Source organism: Panthera onca, chromosome C2 (assembly GCF_046562875.1).
Source record: "Panthera onca isolate mPanOnc1 chromosome C2, mPanOnc1 haplotype 2, whole genome shotgun sequence".
Lineage (NCBI taxonomy): Eukaryota > Metazoa > Chordata > Mammalia > Carnivora > Felidae > Panthera > Panthera onca.
In genome coordinates this window covers 90048187-90069151 of record NC_138347.1, presented here as the reverse complement: position 1 = coordinate 90069151, position 20965 = coordinate 90048187, and the positions used below count along the sequence as shown (strand labels likewise).

The following is a 20965-nucleotide window of genomic DNA, read 5'->3' as shown; positions in this document are numbered from 1 at the left end:
GCTGTTCACTCATAGTATAGCAGAGTTTCCTCCCTTTCTATTTTTCTTCTGTAGGCTCAGCTTATTATCTTGCCCTTCCATTGTCCTCCAAGTTCTTAGTTTTTGAAACTGATCTTCCACTCACACACATTTCCCCCGGGAAACTTCTGTTCCACCTTTCACATTGCTGACTAGTTTTCTTCATCTTCTCTCTTTGTTTCCTTGAGTTCGCTTCCTATTGGTGGACCAATCAGGGAGGACTATTTCCCTTCACCCAGGAGGCTTATAAAACCATCTCTGCAAACTAACTAGAGATTCTGTGATTGAAGTCAAGATATCAGTTGAAGCTATAAATAAAATGTAGCACTCAAAGCTGAAGCAGTGTTTTTTTTTTCTTTAAGTTATTCAGCAGGACACCATCATTTCATCTCTTCTACACATCTTTTTATTACATTGCATTTTAATGTTCAATATGACACCCCAAATGAAATGCTGAAGCCCCCTGTGGACACTTTATTGTGTATTCCATCTCTTTTCTGCTTGGAATCAGGATATTAGTTTATAAAATGATTTTCTCAAATGAAATTAGAGAGTAAAGCAGTGTGATTCAGGCATTCACAATTGTATATCAGCCTCCTATTGTGGAAGGATTAAATGTGATTTCAAACAATAGAAGGCAATCCTAGGAAAAAAAAATTATGCAGGTGAATGTGTTGATTATGATGTCACAAGTGGGCTTTGGGTTAATATCCTTCAGCAAAGATCTACTGATAACAGTTTTATTAGAGTCATGATCATTCTAGGATCAACTTTGATCACTTGGCTATCCAAAGTTTGCTTTACCTTTGAGGCTCCTCCATGTATATTTTCATGTCAAATCTCTTTTCTTGTTTTAGTGGGATAAATTTGCTTTATGATTGTTCAATAGATTATAATACGCTTGGTTATTACCATTTTGTGTTAATCATACAAGTCTTGAATTCTCAGTCAGTATTGTTTCATAATTACACTTGTCATGAAAACACAGCCTAATTACTATCCTCACAATATTTTCAAAGCACAGAGATTTAATCAGTCTGTATGTAAATAATTCTTTTCTATTGTGGTTTATGACTGCATCATCTTCATTTATAAAAATGTGTACATTATGCCCACCATGTTGTCAAATACCTGGACAGAAAATAAAATCTCTATTAAATGCCTAGGTAGAAAAATTTGCTCATATTTTCTAAAGAATGTTTCTGTTTCCATCCTATCTACCATCATATTTGGTGACCATTAGAAGTAGTCAAATTCCTCTATCTTCCATTCATCTCCTTTCAAGTATGAATCACAGTTTATAATAATTATTACCCTACAAACATAATTACTATGAAGTAGGTACTGTTATTACTCCCATTTTACAGATGAGATAAGTTAACCTATGTCATAACACTTAAAAGTGGTAGAGCTGTTAACTGAAAACAGAGAAATCTGATTTGCTGCTCTGTCCCCTATGTGACATCAGTACCATCCCACTACCCCATCCCTGCCAAGGAAGAGGATTGGCTCCCGTTTGAGAAGCAGTGCTTTAGCTATGTTTTTAGGAGTGCCATTTTGGAAAAAGGTAAATATCATCAAGCACATGGATCTGAATACTCATCTTTCCTTTCAGAGTGGTTACTTTCGGTCCAGCTCAGAATTCCTGCATCCTTGCCCATACACTATCATATTAATAGCACCCAATACAACAATGAGTTCTAACAGTACTAACAATGACTAAACAAATTTGAAAATGTAGGCAGTTATATAGAAAACATCTCGCAAAAAGGGCAAAGTAAAAACATTCAAATTATCAAGCCAAAATGAATTGGTACCTAACTTCCACAGAAAAATTCTAAACCTCATTTTGCTTATATTGAGCTCTTGTGGACTCAAGGCCACAATCTATATCTTTAAGATCTGGGGTCAAAGCATTATGAAAAAAAACCAATCACTCTTTAATCCAATAGATATTAGATGAAACTCACTAGGCACCAATTGTATGTACAAACTAGTACAGACCATGAGCGACTGTACTACAGTGTACCTGGTTAAAAAAACAAAATTGTATTCCCAATCCCAGAAAGTACAGATAAGCTAAATATTTAACATGATATTTCTATTTAAAAAAATTTTTTTTATTAGTTTTCTTTATTTTTGAGAGGCAGAGAGAGACAGAGCTCATGTGGGGGAGGGGAAGAGAGAGGGAAACACAGAATCGGAAGCAGGCTCCAGGCTCTAGGCTCTGAGCCCAATTCGGGGCCTGAACTTACCAACTGCGAGATCATGACCTGAGCCAAAGTCGGACGCTCAAACGACTGAGCCACCCAAGCGCCCCTAACATGATATTTTTATATTTTAAATTTGTATTAGGAATTTTATATTCATACACATGCAACAAACAATGACAATAGGACCCCTTCTTAGATCACAGATCATTTGTTTTAATCCCTCATCTCCCCCTCCCCTAGAGCTTTGAGGCCATGGAGACATAATTACAAGCAACAGAGATTTCTGCTGTCAAGTTCAACATCTGGAGGGGACTACCTCCCTGGCTGGCAGGAATTTCACATGACCCTTTCTACGTGTATGCACACCTTCTTATTCACTGCCTTCAACGTGTGTCCTCTGACTGACCCAGTTCTAACTGCCCCTTCATAATTCTGGTAGGTCATCTTTGTTCTTATTCTCATCCATCCCAGCTTGATCGAGGACTGCTCCCAGGTTGTGGGCATGGACTTGCTCAGCACCTGTACTCCTGTGAGCCCCATCTGACCCACCGTGGGCTCCCAGGCTCTGCTCCCGGGCATGCTTCCTGCTGGGCAGGCACCTGGCTCACCATTTGCTTGGCTTCTCTTGCAGCCTGGCTGCTCTCCTCATACCCACCTCACCTCCCTTTCCCACCTCCCTGGGCTATAAGAGCAAGCACATAAATCAGTCAGTATTTACTTGTTGACATCCAAGAACATTTCACACAAAAACATTCCATTTTCTAAGCCAGGAAATAAAATGAAATCAAAGACATGCTTACAGGGTAATACATTCTTAAAGTCCTTACTAGCTGAAGTTTAGAGGTTTAGTAAGAGTTAGGTTTGCTCTTTTATCTTTATTTGAGATATTAAAGAACTAAATGAATAACATGCTATTCAGATCACCACAGGCAATGGAAAAGGACACAGTGTAAAACCCAGTTTGTAAATCTCCAAACAGTCAATTAGCATACCAATATGAGCAATGAGTAGACCTTACAGCCTTTCCCAAGCAAACACGGTAATTAAAAACAAATTACTATGTAGCCTGGATGTGGTGCTTTACAATACACCCCACCTGCCAACCAGCAGCTAGATTCATTCCAAGACTGTCTGGCCAATTAGCTGCTTCCCATTGGGTGACTCAGGCTTCCTGTGTGAACACCATTTGCAAGAATCCACATCAGATCGGGCCTTTTGTTCTCAGAAGGCAGATTTTGCCGGAGACTCAAGGGTGGGTCTCTTTCTGAATAAATTCTGCCTCAGCCAGAGAATGTATTCTTTGTACTTCACTTCACAAGAGGTTGGAGATATTCCAGTTCCAACACCAGAATAGAATCCCCAGGTTCTAACAAGAAAAGAATACTATCACATATTTTTCCTACAGGTAATTGTAATTAGTAAAAGAAAAATCAAACATTGGATTTTGACAACTTCATCAAAGGCTCTTGGCAAAAAAATTCAAGTAAAATGTCTAATTTTTTTCTATTAAATAAAAATAAATCCAGGAAACCAGGTCAAGTGAAATGTACTGGCTTATTTTTGTGACTTATTTTGCACATGTGTGTCGAGATACAGATGATTAGAATTAAAAGGAAAAAAAAAAAAACCAGAGCTTAAATCTTACAGCTGAAAAAATGGAGACCCAAGGTCATATAAAGGGGGAAACACAAGCAAGGCCTAGCACCCTCCACTTCACTATACTCTGAGTGAATTTGTATTTATGTATATACTCATAATATATGTATATATTTCATGTGCATAAACTAAATCTTCACATGCATTTTTATGTGAAGGTGAAGGTGTGATCCTCACCTTCTGTATTCAGGAGGGTCCAGTAGCAAAAGACTTTGCTGACAGAATCACTCTTACTTTATGTCGTAGGAGAAATGAGATCCCGACTATGCAAATAGAGAATTTTTTTTTTTCGTTTTTGGAAATCTGGGACATTTCATCATCCATTCAATGAACATTTATGTGCCAGGCATAGAGACAGTGAAACTTACAGCAGGAACCATAAATAGGGTTCAATTCTTGAAATAAAACCAATCAGCAGCAGCTCACTTCTAGTGCTGTATTAAGAAAGATGCTAAGGAGCTATCTGAATTCTGGACAAAAGAGGGATTATGTATGATTTTCACTGACCATAATAAGTGTAAGGATGGTAGCAAGTGTTTTATTTAAATGATACTCCTATTGTAGGACTCTTCTTTCAGCTCCAGTATTCCCTACAGGTTCTATCTCCTCTATTTCTGTTTAAATGTTTGCCTGAAGTTGTAAAAAAAGAATAGTTGCTTGTGGATATTTGCTTCTCTCCTTATTCTAACATGAAAAGACAAAAAAAAGGGGGGGGGGGGGAAGAATCCAAAGAGTTAGGATTGGGGTGACAGAAATGCAGGGCAATTAAAAACAACTAGGGAGTGTTCACTAGGGAGGGATTTCCTGAATCTGAGCTTCACAGCTGTAGCAATAGACCATGTTAAAAATTACTGCTTTGCTTTAGCGACTGGGACAAAACACAAGAAGTATTTTGGAAAGGTTCTTTATTATAAAACTTTGTTTTTCTCTTATGACTTATAATAGTGATTTATTGAGAAAATTCACTCTTTCCTCAATGATAAATGCAGTTCAATCTTCAAGTTAAAACACTTTCTGAGTAACTTTATCAAATCAATGAGTCTTTCTTCATCAAAATGAAATCACAGATATACATTAAGTATGTGTTTAAGCTGGAAAGGAAAGAAAATCGAAATAGTTCTATTATTTCCCTGTTGAAAAGCCTTTTTGTAATCAGTACAAGTCTTTCAGTGGTGGTTTCTTTAATCATTTGGTTGGTATAAAACCATAAGTGACATGCCCTCAAAATCATGAAGAGAAGCCAGGAAGTCAATATTAAGTTCACTGTAAGAATATGATGAATTTGCACTATTGTCTGGTCTCATTATATTCTTTGTCACAAAAATGAGTTATCACAGAATTATAATGTCTAGTATGTTCTTCTTTATAATACATTCTTATTCACATGACAAGAATTACGACAAGAGGAGAAAATGGACAAAATTAATCCACCCTCATGACAGAAAATACTGCATCAAATTAACTTGTGACAGGCTAGTATTTTTGTGAAGGCATTTATTGATGGCATCTGTCTTATCAGTCTACCTACATCAGTTCTTTATGTGCCTCATCAAAGATCTATCACGAGTAGAACCCTGGAAAAAAACATCTTCTGAAAATAGTTTAGATGTAAAAGAAAGAAACAAGGGTCATTTTGTACATGATCTTTGGAGGAAATCTCTAACTAAATAAATAACTTGGATTTTACAGCCCTCCTCTTAAACAAACTCCATCCTATTTTATCCCCTTTTTTGAGAACTTCCTACCACTGGGTTTGGCAGCAGAAATTTACTTGCAGACTATATTTTAGGATTAAAAAAAGAGAGACAGTAACATTTCAAACACTAAATTAATTCACACCTTAAGGTATATTTGCTTTCTACTTTGGATCTAGGTAGTAATCAATATAAAAATTCTTACAATAATAGATATATTGCAAATCGTTTAGCCAACACAAATTAGCTAAATATGAAAATATAATGTAGTTATTCTAAGCAAGAGGGAAATGATGTCGAGGATGAACGACCATAAATGACTATAATTCATATGTAGATAACTCTGACAAAGGTAGGCTGGAATAAACGATGTAGAGATTTTTTAAAAGAAAAACGTGCAAAGCAGTGTGATGAAGCAGAGAGGTCCCCAGCCTCGGCCAAATAGTTATCTTCAAAAAATTAGGTCTTGGGAAGTATTTTCTCTGGGAATTTACCAAAATCCAGGGTATGGCCCACAGTACTGTAAATTCTGAAACTTACGCATGCTTACTGTACAAGAAAGTTCTTTGATACACGTCCTACCGAAAGACAAGTATTTTTTGTTTATTTTGCTTAAAATGACTACTTTAATGATTGAATTCATTTTCAATGACCCATAATAGTTATGGGTTTTTTTTTAATGTACGCAGAAAACTACATGGAAAAATGTTCTTCTTGTCATTAAACAAAAACAAAAATAAAACTATCACTTCAGGGGCGCCTGGGTGGCTCAGTCGGTTGAGCGTCCGACTTAGGCTCAGGTCATGATCTCGCAGTCCGTGAGTTTGAGCCCCTCGTTGGGCTCTGTGCTGACAGCTCAGAGCCTGGAGCCTATTTCGGATTCTGTGTCTCCCTCTCTCTCTCTCTGACCCTCCCCCGTTGATGCTCTGTCTCTCTCTGTCTCAAAAATAAATAAATGTTAAAAAAAAAAAAACCTATCACTTCATTTCTGTGTAAGGGAGGTAAGGAAATATGACAAAATATGACAACTTCCACACCATGCCTCCGTTAACTCTCATTTGGATATGGATGTAAGCTAGATGATAAATGAGAAAAGACATACATGGAGCTAATCAGATCCCCCGTGATTATTCAACTGCACACATAGCAGAATACAACAAGCTCCTCAAGCAGGGTTCTTCTCATTGATGCCTAAAATATCTTTGCTGGTCCTCCACAGTCAGAAAATGTGATTTAGGATGGTATTGTATTTTATGCCAGATCATATGCCCATTTAATTTTCTTCCAAGGTAAACACAAGTAGCATTTAGCTCAAGTGCCATTTCTGTAGGAAGGTATGAAATTTATACAAGTAAATGCCAGACTTGAAAGTACCACAAGTTGCAAGTCAATCTTGGTTTGAAGAGTTATTCTAATGTCGTTAAAACACACAAATAAGACATGTACTCTTCCAGGTAGATTTAACCAATGGGTATTTGCCATTGTAATTACCTATTTCTTATGGGAAACACACACTAATTACCTGACCTAAATTTAGAATGAAAGTATGGGGGCTAGAATCATTATTCTGAAGACTCTTGTCTGTGCTTAAATGAAAAACAGTAATGAACTAGTCAAACCAAATTGAATTCAAGTGCTTTGGGAATTGCTTAATATTTTTAACCAGTAGAACAATGTATCTTCTAAAGAAACTGTCATATGCATTATAAACAATTAAATTGTGGAGACTGACTTATTATAGATGTATATGCTCTGTTAAAATAATTTAGGATTACCTTTCACATTAAAACAAAAGAACAACATCTTGTAAATATGTGATTCACTTGTCCAAAACATTGTCTTCAGTGTGTTATGAGAAATTTAGCAATATTTCATCACCAAAAATAATAAAGCAGGCCACAGTAGTTATTTCAAATATAATGAATGTAACAAAGCTCATTTCATCAATTTTACACTGAGAAAAATTAATTTCAAGTTAGAAAATCAGGTGAATTCAATTGAAAACACACACACGCAATCTCATAAGCCTACCATGGTGAAATACTATGTCTAAGAGGAAAAAGAAGTGATCTAATTAAATCCTTGAACTTTAAATCTTTTATAATCATACAAATGTTGACCTCCATCATTCTTACCTCAGCACCTCTGTGTAAGGAAATAATATAGGATGTCACGAGTACTTACTACACTTCTAAACTTTTCTATTTTAATAATCCTTTATGTATCTTGAAATATTCTGGGCTATTCTGCCATTGGCAATTACTTTTTAATAGAGTATAAGTAAATGATTTTCATGATGCTGTTGTCTTTAAAATTATCCAGTCTCATATTTTTCACTGAGGATAGTGGGGCATATCCTATTCATTCTGGGATAACACATGTCGGCTACTGACTGTTCCTTCTCCCACCCTCACTTGCAGCCCTGCAGACATCTCTTTAAATTTGAACCCAATTCCATGCTTTGAGCTGCGGGAATTTGGCTGATTTCTTCTTTATGCATCTCTACACCATAGAGTCTCCTTCATACAACTCGAGTTGTGCTGGGACTCTCTAGATGAAGAACCAAGATTCTTTACTAGTTTCCACATGAAATTCACTTTTCTTACATATTCAGGACTTGTTAGCTTGACTGGGTTTGAGGGAGGTCATGGTCTCTGCTCTCTCCAGGCTGTGTACCCAGTCTCTCTCATCATCTCTAATCTCCCCCTCCCCCTCAGGAATAACAAACAAAAGCTCCCTCTTACCCAGAAGTATAGCTCCACCCAGATCTCAGCCCCTTCCTTCTCAGATCTCAGCTTCTATTCTGAGCAATGATCAAATCATGTTACCAAAAACCTTTACGTTCTCCCCTTTTAAGACAAATCCTGATTAACTTAATCTCATTCCATTTCTATAACCCATGACTCCATGCACACAAATTATTTTTCGTAAATGTTTATGAACACACACTTCATTTACCACTTAGGGGGCTCACACAAAACTAATGAGGTTGGAGTGGAAGAGTCCTGATATCAATCTCCTATTACACTTGCTGTGAAACCTAGGAAAATTACAAAGCTCTCAGACTCTTACTTTCTTCTTCTAGAAAATGTGAACAATACAATGTGGTTGCTTAAATCAGAAATCAGTTATGACAAAGTGAGAGTATGAGACAGAAATAACATTTCGCATAAAGCAGTAATTCTGTCCACTATTTCACTCTTTGAAGTCATGCCCACAGGCAATGGTAAGAAACCTGTGCTAAATCCATTGATGATCCTGTTGTTAAAATTATGAAAAGAATGGGTAAATTATTTTAAAGGTCTCCTGGCCTTTGACAAGTGCAACATTGTTCAGGTGGCTAGCAAGCTCATGCAAAGACATCTTAAACATTCCAAGAAAAACACTAAGGAATTAATAGTCACTGAGAAACACTGACTGAAGGAAAGTTGTAAGAACCGACAAAAATCTTCTCTAGATAATGATGACAGCCAGGGAGAGCCTAGTCTGCTGGGTGAAATCTTTCTTTTTCATTTGTTGAAGTATCTCTAGGAGGGAAACACTGAATGGTTTGATTTCTGAATGGGATCTCTACTGAATTATATACAAACTATATTACATTACTATATGCATCATACAGATTTGCATTACTGGAGGATTCATTGTAGAATTTGTTTAACTATACTGAGCCTATTTACGTAACATCTTATTAATATACAAATTTTCAGGAGTACATCTAAAGACTTGTAGAGCTAGAAAAATCCATAAGATCTTCTAGTCTCATTTCTTCATTTACAACTAAGGAAATAGCTATATAAAATAGTTGTATTGTACTGCCTGTCCGAATAATAATTCAAGACTCTTGATTGCTAGACTAGAAGATTTGTGTTTTTTTTCATCTCTTCCATCAGTGATTCTCAACATAAGCTGCACATTAGGATCAACCAGGGAGCATTTTAAAAATAGCCATGCCCATATGTGACCCTAGAGATTCTAATTGAATTGGTTTAGGGTGGGATCTGTCATCTACATTTGTTTTAAAGCTTCCCAAGTGATTCTAAGAAGTAGCCAGAGTTGAGAACCCACAATCTTCTTTTGTGTGTGATGCTGGGCTATTTACCCTTAACTCCACATAACTGATGGCAGAAGGCAGGGTGCAAGGAATACACATGGTGATGAAGTTTACACCACTGCCCCCTAGAGGGCATCCTCAAAGTCTGACCCCTAATTCTCTAGTTCTTAGATTATGCTCTTAATGAGCTTGGTCAAAATGTGTAGTCCTGAAACTAATACAACATTGTATGTTAACTATAGTGGGATTAAAAGTTTTTTTTAGAAAGTGCAATCACTAAAATCAAATACTCAAGTTCTTCTCTTAATTCAGAGAACAATATTAAGCTAATGAAATAGCATGTCCCCGGTGTAAAGATTTTCCCCTATAATTATTTCTAAATCTTTGGCAGATGTTAGACATTATGCTAAAATCTAACGCAAGATGGTATCTGATTTGTTTCCTTTAAGTTTAGGATAGCAATATTTTATTATTTTGCCTATTGCCCAGTAAGCATCCTGAATGTCAGATGTACTGCCATCTAAACAAAGTAAGAACAACTAGCCTAATTCCTTAATCTGTATCCCACTTGATTTCAGTTTCCAAATCCAGAAATCTTACAATTGTTTTGTCTAAAACAATCTTGAAAACAGTAGATAATAAAAGAAATATTCACTGGATTGGATTTTATTTTTCTCTTCTAGTTTTCTAATAATCTGTTGTTTAAGACATTTCCTTTTTTTCCTAAAAAATACAAGTCTAAAAAAAAGATATTTCCTTTTTTCTATTCACAATTTTTTTCAGCTTTGTCTCACTCACTAAAGATTCTAGTTTAAGATTCAAAGAGTAAGCCTAAGTCACTAGATAAACAGAAAATCTTGCAAAATCTCTGAAGTTAAGACTAAAAACTGGTTTGGTGAACAAAAAGCAGAAATTCAGTATAGTACGTGGAGGGAGAAAGAGCATATGAATGCTAAGAAATAAGGCCAAAATGCAACCAGCTAACCATCAGCCTATTGTCAAGACTGAATGACTTCCTATATCCCCTGGGTCTTCACTCTTATCTGATTATATCTTCCTGTACTAAAGCAGTGCCCTGATCATCTTCACAACCACTGACTATGGCTATAAATTTCCTGATCTACACCAGCTGCCAAATTACAATTCCTAATATACTACTTGGCACTTCTTGTTCAAAAAATTATACAAACTTTCCTTAGCTAGATGAGTTTTAAAGTTCTACAGTCTAGTCCCAATTTACTTTCCATCCCTTCATTGTCACTGGTGAGGAAAACGAGGTCAAGGTCACAGAGTAGTAAGTAGCAGTAAGTAAATGCTCTGTCTGGGATTTTAACTTAAATCAGTTTAAAGTATATCCCTCTCACACATCTAGGAAGCATTATTAAAGGGTTAATATTGTGGTTATAGTGGTATTTTGAGCTGGACTTGGAAGTCAGTAGGGGTGGGAAAAGGGAGTAAAAAATGAGCTAAAAAGGGCATGTTGGGGGGCCCCTAAGTGGCTCAGTCAGTTAAGCATCTGAATCTTGATTTTGGCTCAGGTCATGATCTCATGGTTCATGGGATGGAGCCCCATATCAGGCTCTGTACTGACACCATGGAGCCTGCTTGGGATTCTCTCTCTCCCTCCCTCTCTGCCTTTCTCTTTCTCTCAAAATAAATAAATATGAATTTAATTAAAAGGGGGACATTTACCACCTAGTAACCCTGGTATTTTGGAAAATATGTCCCTGCCCCACCTCCAACAGGCCTATAATTGCTATGAAGATAGCATATTATCAGACATGACCCTGCCTTCTTGGCTACAGCTGAATGATCTAGAGATGGGCGGACCCATGTTAGACAAACCAGAGTCCTTCCAAGGTGGGTGGTTGTTGGCCATATTTCCCACAGTGGAGAATACATCTAGGCAGTAATTAAGAATGACACCACAATGGCAGAGAGATTTCTAAAGGCAGTTAAGTCCAGGGATTCATTTGTTAATGCAGCCTAACTGCTTTGTGATGCTTCCTCCTGTAACATTATAGCTCTATAAAACAGTCCAGTATATTTTGAATAAATCTCATCTTTTCCTTAAACTGAGTCCATCTGAGATGTTGTCACCAGAAATCCAAATAATCCTAATTCATACATACACTTTCAGGGATGAGTTGTTGCAAGTGACAGACCTGACTGAGTCTGGTCAAGTGGGAGAAGAGTGAAAATTCCAAGATCCTGAGCAGAGCATATGGCAGTCCCTGCTCCATAACAGCAAAACAGTTGGTTAAACTATCACTGCTTGTCTTTTGAGTGCAGATTAAATGCTCTCAAATCTAGAGCAACTGAGGACAAGAGATCAAAATTTAAGGAAACTAGAGAATGTTGGCTAACTCTTATAACGTAAGTACAGTATTAATGGGGGAAAATGCTGCAAGCTGGTCCCCTTGAAAGCAGTAGAGAACAAATGGAAGAATATAAATTTGTTATGGAAAATGCTTTCTATCTAGATATTTGAAACCAGATATTGAGACCAATGAAGATCAGACAGTCAAATGTTTTTGTGAATAAGAGAAGAAAACACATTATCATACTCCAAAAGAGGAGGCCAATTGATAAACTGTAAATACTAGAAACAGGAGTGGAAAAAGATGAGAAGAGTCAGGGACTCTGTGAAACCTGATCATCCTAGTGTCTCCATGTGCATTATACTTTCTAACTCCTGTCTGTCAAGGAAAATAATGCTTCTAATTGGAAAGCAGTTTTTGAGCAGCAGTAAACTTTCTAGTGGACTTTAAACCTGTACAGCCTCCTCCCTTTTGGGTCCATTCATGTTTTATTAGGTTGTTAGCTGCAGAGAAAGAACTCCCAGGCAGAGTGTTTAAGAAGCAGAAGCCCAGGGTCCAAATACAAAGAGCATGGGCTTGACTTTCAAAGGTAGATGAGATTTCAGCAAACAGAGAAAGAAGCAAAGAGAAAGACAATCAAGTCAAAGAGCAGGATGGAAAACTCCACTTTTTGTAACAGGAAAGGTGTAGTCTAGTGAGACTGAGCGAGGTGCACATGTGTAAAAGAACATAGGAAATTAAAGTTGTCGGCAACATCTGCACCACACAGTACTTTCCAGAGGCCACTCAGAAGCCTATTTCATTATTTCTGACTTCTTAGCTTCCCTTCTTATAAGCGAAGTTAACGGAACACTGTCTGCTGGATAAGTAGAATGTTATTTTAAGTCCTCTTAGTTCTAAAGTAGCACAGCACCTGGCTTCCTTTAAAATAAATCCCCAAATTGTTAATAGTAAAATATATTTCCTATAAAAGAGCTTGAACTTTTTCTGATTATAATACAAATAAACATAAAAATGTAATTGTCTCTATCTCCGCTTCTACTACCCACTTCTCCCAACACCAACAAACACAAATGTACCGTGTTGAGATTACTCAATAAGACATGGCGTCTTAAGTAGAAAAATATTTTGAAATGAATATCGTTGAACTTGCTCGAGAAACGAGTGTCAGCTACTGCATATATGTATATAACTGCACTGTTTCAACCTGGTAGCCAGTAAGCATATACGAGTCTTCAAATTTAAATTAAAAATGAGTTTCATAGGCACTCTGACCACATGTCAAGTGCCTAGCTGCAACACATGGTTAGCGGTTACTGCATCAGACAGCACAGTAAAGAATATTTCCATCACCAAAAAGGTTCTATTGAACAGCACTGGTTTACATATCAATTATTTGGAATGATCTAACTGTAAGGCTCAGCGGAGTGGCTTTAAATCTTGTGTAACAAGCAGTTAGGCTCCCTGTTTATGAGGGGCACAGGAAAAAAGGTTTGTAAAGGGGAATTAAGCTTTGGGGAAAAATTATAAAAGAACAGATAGATGGACACTAAAAGTAACTAAACAAGGTCAAGACGAGCTTGATGCTGGTTTGATAATATTTCAGTGGTATTTTTAACCCCCCTATGGGTCTTTTCCCAGCTAGAGTCTTTTCAGATCCGGCCATTATTCTGAAACCTCCTTTAGAATCCCTTTCTTATGTTTTCTAGTCACTGAAAAGGAATAAAAGCAACAGGACAGTGTGTCCAATAATCACAAGATTTGAACTGAGAGTCAGAGCCAACAACAAGCAATCATTTCCTCTTTTCAATATCTAAACAAAACAAAACCCAACATGACAACAAAAGCCCACAAGCATCCACGTGTGGGGTGGCAGAGGGGAGGGGATGAGGCACCCTCTTGCAAGCAGGTGTTTAGAACAAGTGCACGCATGAGCACCTCCACATACAAATTGCGAGCTTCATCTCTGCCGTTAAAATAGTCATTCCTCCATGAACAGGAAACTTCCTCAGATTTTCTGGGAGATTGTGAACGTACATCAGAGATAGAAATTGAAAACACCCGAGTAGACAATATTTGATTCCCCTCTTTATTTCCTTCCCAACTATTGTACAACTCATGCTTCTCGACCTGTTGTAGCTGGGACCTGAACATTACAATGAGTCAAAATCTTCCTTTTCAACGTATTTAGAGATTTGAAATAAAAGGCAAAATCAAACAACTTCCCAGAGGCATAGTGTCTACCTACACATCCACAACCACTGCTCGCCCCAAAAGCCGGGCCTTTAGTTTTGCTTAACCTCAACTTTTTAATGTGACAGTGCAACCAAGAGATTGCAACATCGCCATGTACTTGATTAAAGATGCAGCCCCTTTATAGCACATTTCCAGTAAGATAAAATATTCAGTAGCATGATTTCTAGACAATAAATTTTCCACAGTATGACTTATAGCTGGCTCATCAACCACAAAAGCTGAATAATAATCAAAGTTAACCTCCATATTTCTAAAAGGAAGACACTGGTGTTTCCGATCTTAATTCTTGCCTGACATTGGTTAAAGAGGTGCTAATATCCCACATTTTACAGTGCCATCAATATTGCAAATAAATGCACAACACAATGAAAATATTTATGTGTGGTACTATCCAGAAAGATATAGTTAGGAAAAATATGGTAAAGTAGAAGTAACCTTGACAAATTAGGCCTCATTGAAATACTTCCCAGGCCTTGCCCAGAAACATAAATAATTCACAGAGCCCAGCACCAAATACAGATGAAGAGCATTTGTTATTAATCCATCCCTCTTTTATTTTGGCCAGAGCATTATTCTTTCATAATGAAACTCATTGTGAACCACTTTCTGTGCTCCCTTGTATCATAACCTGCAAGTTATGAAATGTCAAATTCATCTTTATGCAACTAGTTATGCCCAAATATGGGGTGTTTGTTTGTGTGTATGTGTGTTTGTAAGCAGTCACAGGACTCTTGCAACACTAAATCATCACCAGATCGTATATGATAAATTAATGTTTGGAAAGTTAATGTCACCTAGGAACTCAATATAGACTGACCAATCCATCAGTAAAACATGTGGCTATATGACAGATGTCCTTTACCTGAGAGTGGGAATTATTTAACCCGCAAAAATTTAAATTCAATTTTGAAAGTTAAAGAGACACAGTTTATTCTTCAAGAAAGTTAGTGAGAAAATGTATGGATAGAACAGGAATTGGTGAACTTGGACCTTGTCCTAAAGCCCTCTCATTAAAAACCAGAACACTTTATTCAGCTGAGTCCACTTTAAAAAAGAAGGAAACGAATTGTTTGACCTGGCTGACATCTGAAAAGGCAGTTGATCTGTTCTGTTTTAAATAGTAGCTGATGTTCCAATCTCTTTAATTTGTAACTATTATTTGGTACAACTGAATTTTTCTTATCCTTTAATCTGAGGGATATATATATATATATATATATATATATATATATATATAACGTTGAAGATCTTCAGTGAAATGAGAAAAAAAGCATAGATTATAAAGAATGGGGGGGATGATGGGATGAAAGAGAGATAATATGTAAAAATAGAAGAAAAGATGACAGGGAGGCAAAGTTGGAAAATCACATGATAGAGTATATGAACTCATCTGTACAATAATCTATGGGGGAAACAAAAGAGATATCATTAACCTTTTCAGACTCTGCATGAGATACTGGAATGGAGTGAAACTTACACCTGAGTTTGAATCCCAACTTTGCCCATTATTAGCACAGTGTCCTCGCCAGGTTACAGAACCTCACTGAGAATGATTTCTCCCAATTGTTAGACAGATAAAATAATTTTGTTAAGGATGCCTTGAGGATTGAATGAAACAACCTATGCAGAGTGTCTGGCACATGGTAGAAACTCCATTAATGTTAGTTTCCATCCCTACTTAATTGAAGACACTTGTCCTTTGGTGCTGGGTAAGCATCTCTCTGGGCTCTATTCCTAGGAATGGAATCACTAAGTTAGTGTGTGTGTGTGTGTGTGTGTGTGTGTGTCCCCTCCTTGTGCACGGGCCATGCTAGTCTTCTCTGTATTGTTCCAATTTTAGTATATGTACTGCTGAATCGAGCACTCCGTATGTGTGCTTTTATTACTTAATCCGGTTAAGTGCCGCCAGTTTTCTCTCTGAGCTGGTTCTCGCCAGACTTCACACCCACAAACAGTGCACGATCATCCCTGGTCCCCACATCCTGCAGAATGCTGTGCTTGACTTACCTCATTTAATCTGCATGACAACTCTAATTAAAAAAAATAGTGTTCTCTCCAGCTTGCGGATAAGAAAATTAGGACATGGAGAACTAAATAACCTGCCCAATTTCACAGCTGACAGTGGTACAGACAGGGTCAAACCCAGGTGGTCTGTTTCCAAACTTTCTTTTTGTTGTTATATTCAATGTGAAACCTTTTCCCTCCTTGGTCCTGGGCAAGAAAGGTAGCCCAAACCAGTGTTCTGATTCACAGTCTCTATTCCAAATCTGTCTACACTTTGTTAACAGAAACTAGTACACTGGATATGCAGGAGACTACCTAAGAAAATTTGAGACAAAACTCAATAGCACACTCTTTGAGCACCCCATTTTGGCCAGATGCTTTCTAGATGGAACACTGCACAGACATTCAGTTGAATAAGAGTTTTCGTCTTGAAGGAACAAAACATATGTTCCTAGAAATCAGGAACGTATATAAGCAAATATTTAGTCATTCCCTTTTACCCCCAAAATGCTGCTAGCACTTTCTCTGGTGATTCTATAGATGGAACCTGGTTCTTTAAGCTATTAAACAAAAGAGAGTTGCCATTTGGGGAGATTCCAAAAAGTGTCAGGGAGGGGGCGGTAAGGGGAATAGTCCCCCCACTTGCCATCCCACTATTCTCCCTGTGCAGGGAATAAGAGGGTGTATTGTCTGTAGAATATTTAAAAACAGTAATCAAATCAATTTAAAGAAAGTCTGCTTTTTAAATTATCACCATGCAGTGGCAATTCTAAACAATGTCAGTGATAAAATATTCAGTTTCCACCCATTGGGGTAAACCTACCTTTATGACACTTATTCTAAGAAACTGTGATATTTCAAAAGCAAAAGCTAAAATTTGACCTTGGAGAGCCTGTTAGATCCTTGTTTACCACCTTAATGTAGTTTTATTCATTAGTAACACAAGCAGTGACCCATTGTTCTAGGGCAATCCCTCACTTGAGAAAGAAATGTTAACGCATTCCATTTCATAATGTAAAAACTCACTTCACTGGGAGAAGTATACAATTCTATAGAGGTTATTCTGCCAACTGTTTTTTTTTTTTTTTTTTTGTTTTTTTTTTTTTTTTTTTTGCTACCTTTGTTTGAGATGGGATATAGAAAGAAAAGAGAAAGAAGGTTCCCCAGTACAGGATGGATAAGCTGTTGGCAGGCCCAGGTAAAACGCTGGTTTTAGAAAGGGGCATAGAAAACAGACTCCAAGAACCATGGTGTCAGATATCTGTATTTAGAGTTTCCTACTCCATACTACAGGAAAGCTTTGTCAAAACACTGCAGTCTAATGTTATTTGCACTTTGAGGAATCACAGGAAGGATCCATGTCCACACAGAGGATGAGAGGAATACACAAATACCTTCAGGAACATGGGGTAGCATTTACGAGACGATAAAAGGTTACCAGCAGAGAAATCCAGAGAAATTCGGAGGACAGTGTGTCTAGGAACAAGAAGAATGAATGTGGGAAATGCATAAGCCTGAAAATCACAACTGTATGCCTAGAGGCACCATGACCATGAAGGGTTGAGTGGATCCTTGAAGAGTTCACATCTCTCTAAAAGTTCAGCCAATACCCACCACTAGCCAGTTGTTTTCCTGTGTATAAAAGTGTCTAGATCTACTACTATGCTAAGGGAATTCCAAACTTTGAATTTAAATAGGAAATCTCATTTCTTAAAGGCTGAAAAATAATGGAAAAATAGTATTCTCCCTTATTGTAACTGCTGATACTCATGACTTAGAAATTTTCATAATTTCCCAAGGTTCGCATGAGGGGGATTTGAAAGGCATGTGAAGAGAACATGGACTCTTATTGTATGATAGAGAAAGGGATGACCCATTAAAAGCAGAGCTTGAATGTGTTTCTTTTATAACTATGATACAAGGCAGATCATGCTACGTATGTATAACTATGATACAAGGCAGATCATGCTACTATAAGGATATCGTAACAGGTTATTATAGAAGATTCCACAGAAAAAGGGAACTTGAACTGGTCATTACTAATAGGTAAATTATCAACAGGGAGAGTGGATGGGGAGAAGCACAAAAAGAAGGAAAGGAAATATAGAATAAATAAATGCATTAAGAGATGCAGTTAGAGATTTTAAACAACGTAATATGTTTGGAGAATTACAGTGGTACAGATTCACTGGATAGGAAAGTATAAGAAGGAGGGGGACATAATGCTAGAAAGGTAAGAAAACCCTTAAAGAATTTTAACGGTCAGTTTACTATAAATTTGTTCATTCATTATGCAACTAGATTTCCAAAAATGTTATCAATAATGGAAAATCCATAGAATAATTTTCCAAACCATGTCATAGTACTAGCATCTTCTGTTAAACTTTAAGCAACAAAAGAAAGTTGTGATTAACTAAAATCACCATACCTGCTGCAATGAATGATGATCATGGTTCCAGCAAATACAGCAAATACACAAGATAATGTGAATATACTTTTGCTAAAGCAAAGGATAAAAACCTACACTCAAATTTAAGGGGGGAAACAGTGTTGCCCTATGGCTACTGGGCATATTTTGTCACAAACACGAAACATTTATGGACCCCAAATGCTTAGCATTGTTTTTCAGAGTCCCCAACGTCCAATGTTTTTCCTGCAGTGCAACATATGTAAGCTGCTTAAATCAGCTTCTGACATCGTTGCAACTTCAAACTGGAGGCTATGCGAGGCTTAGCAGATGGCAAAACCCATCCAGTTCTCTAAGTGTGTGTTCAGCATAAGGTGCTCGTATGTTCTCTTGGACCCAGCTAGGCAGAAATCTTTCCTTAGAGAAAAAAATACACGGTGTTCAGTTTTATAGTGAAGAGTCAGAACTCCAGCCACTTGAGCTGTGTCTTGCTTTTTTTTTTTTCTTTCACAAAGGTTAAGAGTGTAGTCACACTGGCTTACCTGCCTCTTAACCAGGCTTACGAAAACTGAAAGTTGATTAATTGCCTCGTGACTGTGGTTAAATTTAAATCTGGATAATTCAAGATTCTCTAATCATTCCAGAAATTTAAAATTTCCTTCCTTAAAACTCAAGTCTTCATTTTTAGAATCCTCCTCATGAAGTCCAGACTCAGAAAAAAAAATCAACAGTAAAGACATTTTCAATAATAAGAAGGTACTGATACCTTCCAGATAAAAAAAGAAAAACAAGCAAACAGAACAAAAGCATGAAAAAGCCAAGCATCTCAATTTACTGTAAAACAATCCTAAAGTCCCCAATCTGGCATTTGGTGCTTTCCACAGTCTGACCCCATCTTGTCTTTCCAGATCCATTACTGTATGCATCTACAACCATTCAAACTGGACTGGTCCCTATTTTCTCACATCCTATGTTGCCTTCACCTTGGTCCCTTTACATAAGCCAGTCCCTTTTCCAGAAAGGACTTTTCTCCCCGCCAACTCCAACCTGTCCTTGTGAGTCTGGCAAGGTTAGAAAATAGAGTCCACAATGGAGGTGAACTGGGGGAAGGGGGAAGGGAGTTGTCAGAAGGGAAATAGAGATTGAAGCCAGAGGCAAAAGGCCATGAATCTTTTACTGGGGAACTTGAACTTCGTCCTGTAGGCCACTGTTTCATAAACTGTCAATAGGCCATTTGCAACTGAACCATCTGGGGGCCTTTTTAAAAAAAACATATTCTCAGATCCAAACATCCTAATTAGTATCTCTGGGTATGAGGCCCAGGACTGGATTTTCAATAAGCCAGTTTAGGCTTATGTGATGATTTAGACTTAGGTAATTCTTTTATATATGAAAGTCTGAATGCTATAGACATCCGATAACTACAAGTCTAATAAAGCAAAAAGATTTGTGTGCTGGAGAGAGACTTAGGACAGCAGAATGAGGTTAGTGAGCATGGGGGAAGGGACTAGAGGCAGAGAGACCAGTTAGGAAACTATAGCAGTGGTCACTATTAACCTCTCTCTCCTGAAACCTTCTTCCTTCCTGACTTTCGCGGCACAACTCCCTCTTGATTATCTTGCTACCTCTGCATCCGCTCTTCTGAATCCTTCACATTTGTCCTTTTATTCTGGCATCTCCTTCAATGTTAATGTTCTTCCAGGTTCTGTCTGAAGTTCCCTTCCATGCACAGTCTCCTTAATATCTTATCTACTCCCTGAGCTTTGAATACCACATTTATACTGGTACCCCACACATTTATATCTCAATAGATCTCTACCTAATGAGATAGTCTACCTATCTCATGGGCGTGTCCAAAATTTACACTCTTCACTATCTCTATACCTACTTCTCTTTCATTGGTACCTATCAATGAAATACCAGAAAAATAGAGGGACAGAAAAATTCACCCAGTACCCCAATCCAGACAACTGAGCATCTCACTTAAAATCTGCCCTGTCCTTCATGCCACTCCCACATTGTTTGGTTTTTGCCCTACTTCCTACTAACAGTTATATCTTCAAACCATACCTTCCTCTACATCTCCACCCCCATATCTTTGGTAAAGACCTCAAATCCTGAAAACTCAACCTTTCTGCAGCAAAAAAAAAAAAAAAAGCCAAATATCACATGCATGACAGAAAAACATGGGGAAAATCTCCCTAACCAAAGGTAATTATGAGTGTGACGTGTCCTTATTGAAGAAGAAAATCTTTAATTTAAGGATTTATATAAGCAGAATTGATTTGCCAAAATGTAAATACCCTTCTATTATATAATTCTAATTGTACCTTGCTAAAATTATA

General features: G+C 37.3%; 1 long non-coding RNA gene and 1 other non-coding gene across 2 annotated transcripts in view; both read right to left on the bottom strand.

Moving 5' to 3' along the window:
* The window catches only part of LOC132683386 (uncharacterized), a 587323-nt gene that overhangs the window by 432584 nt on the left and 133774 nt on the right, over nt 1-20965 (bottom strand). The window lies entirely within an intron of this gene.
* LOC132684436 (U6 spliceosomal RNA) lies at nt 15966-16073 on the bottom strand. The gene has a single exon (XR_009612658.3). It is a non-coding gene; the product is annotated as a U6 spliceosomal RNA (small nuclear RNA).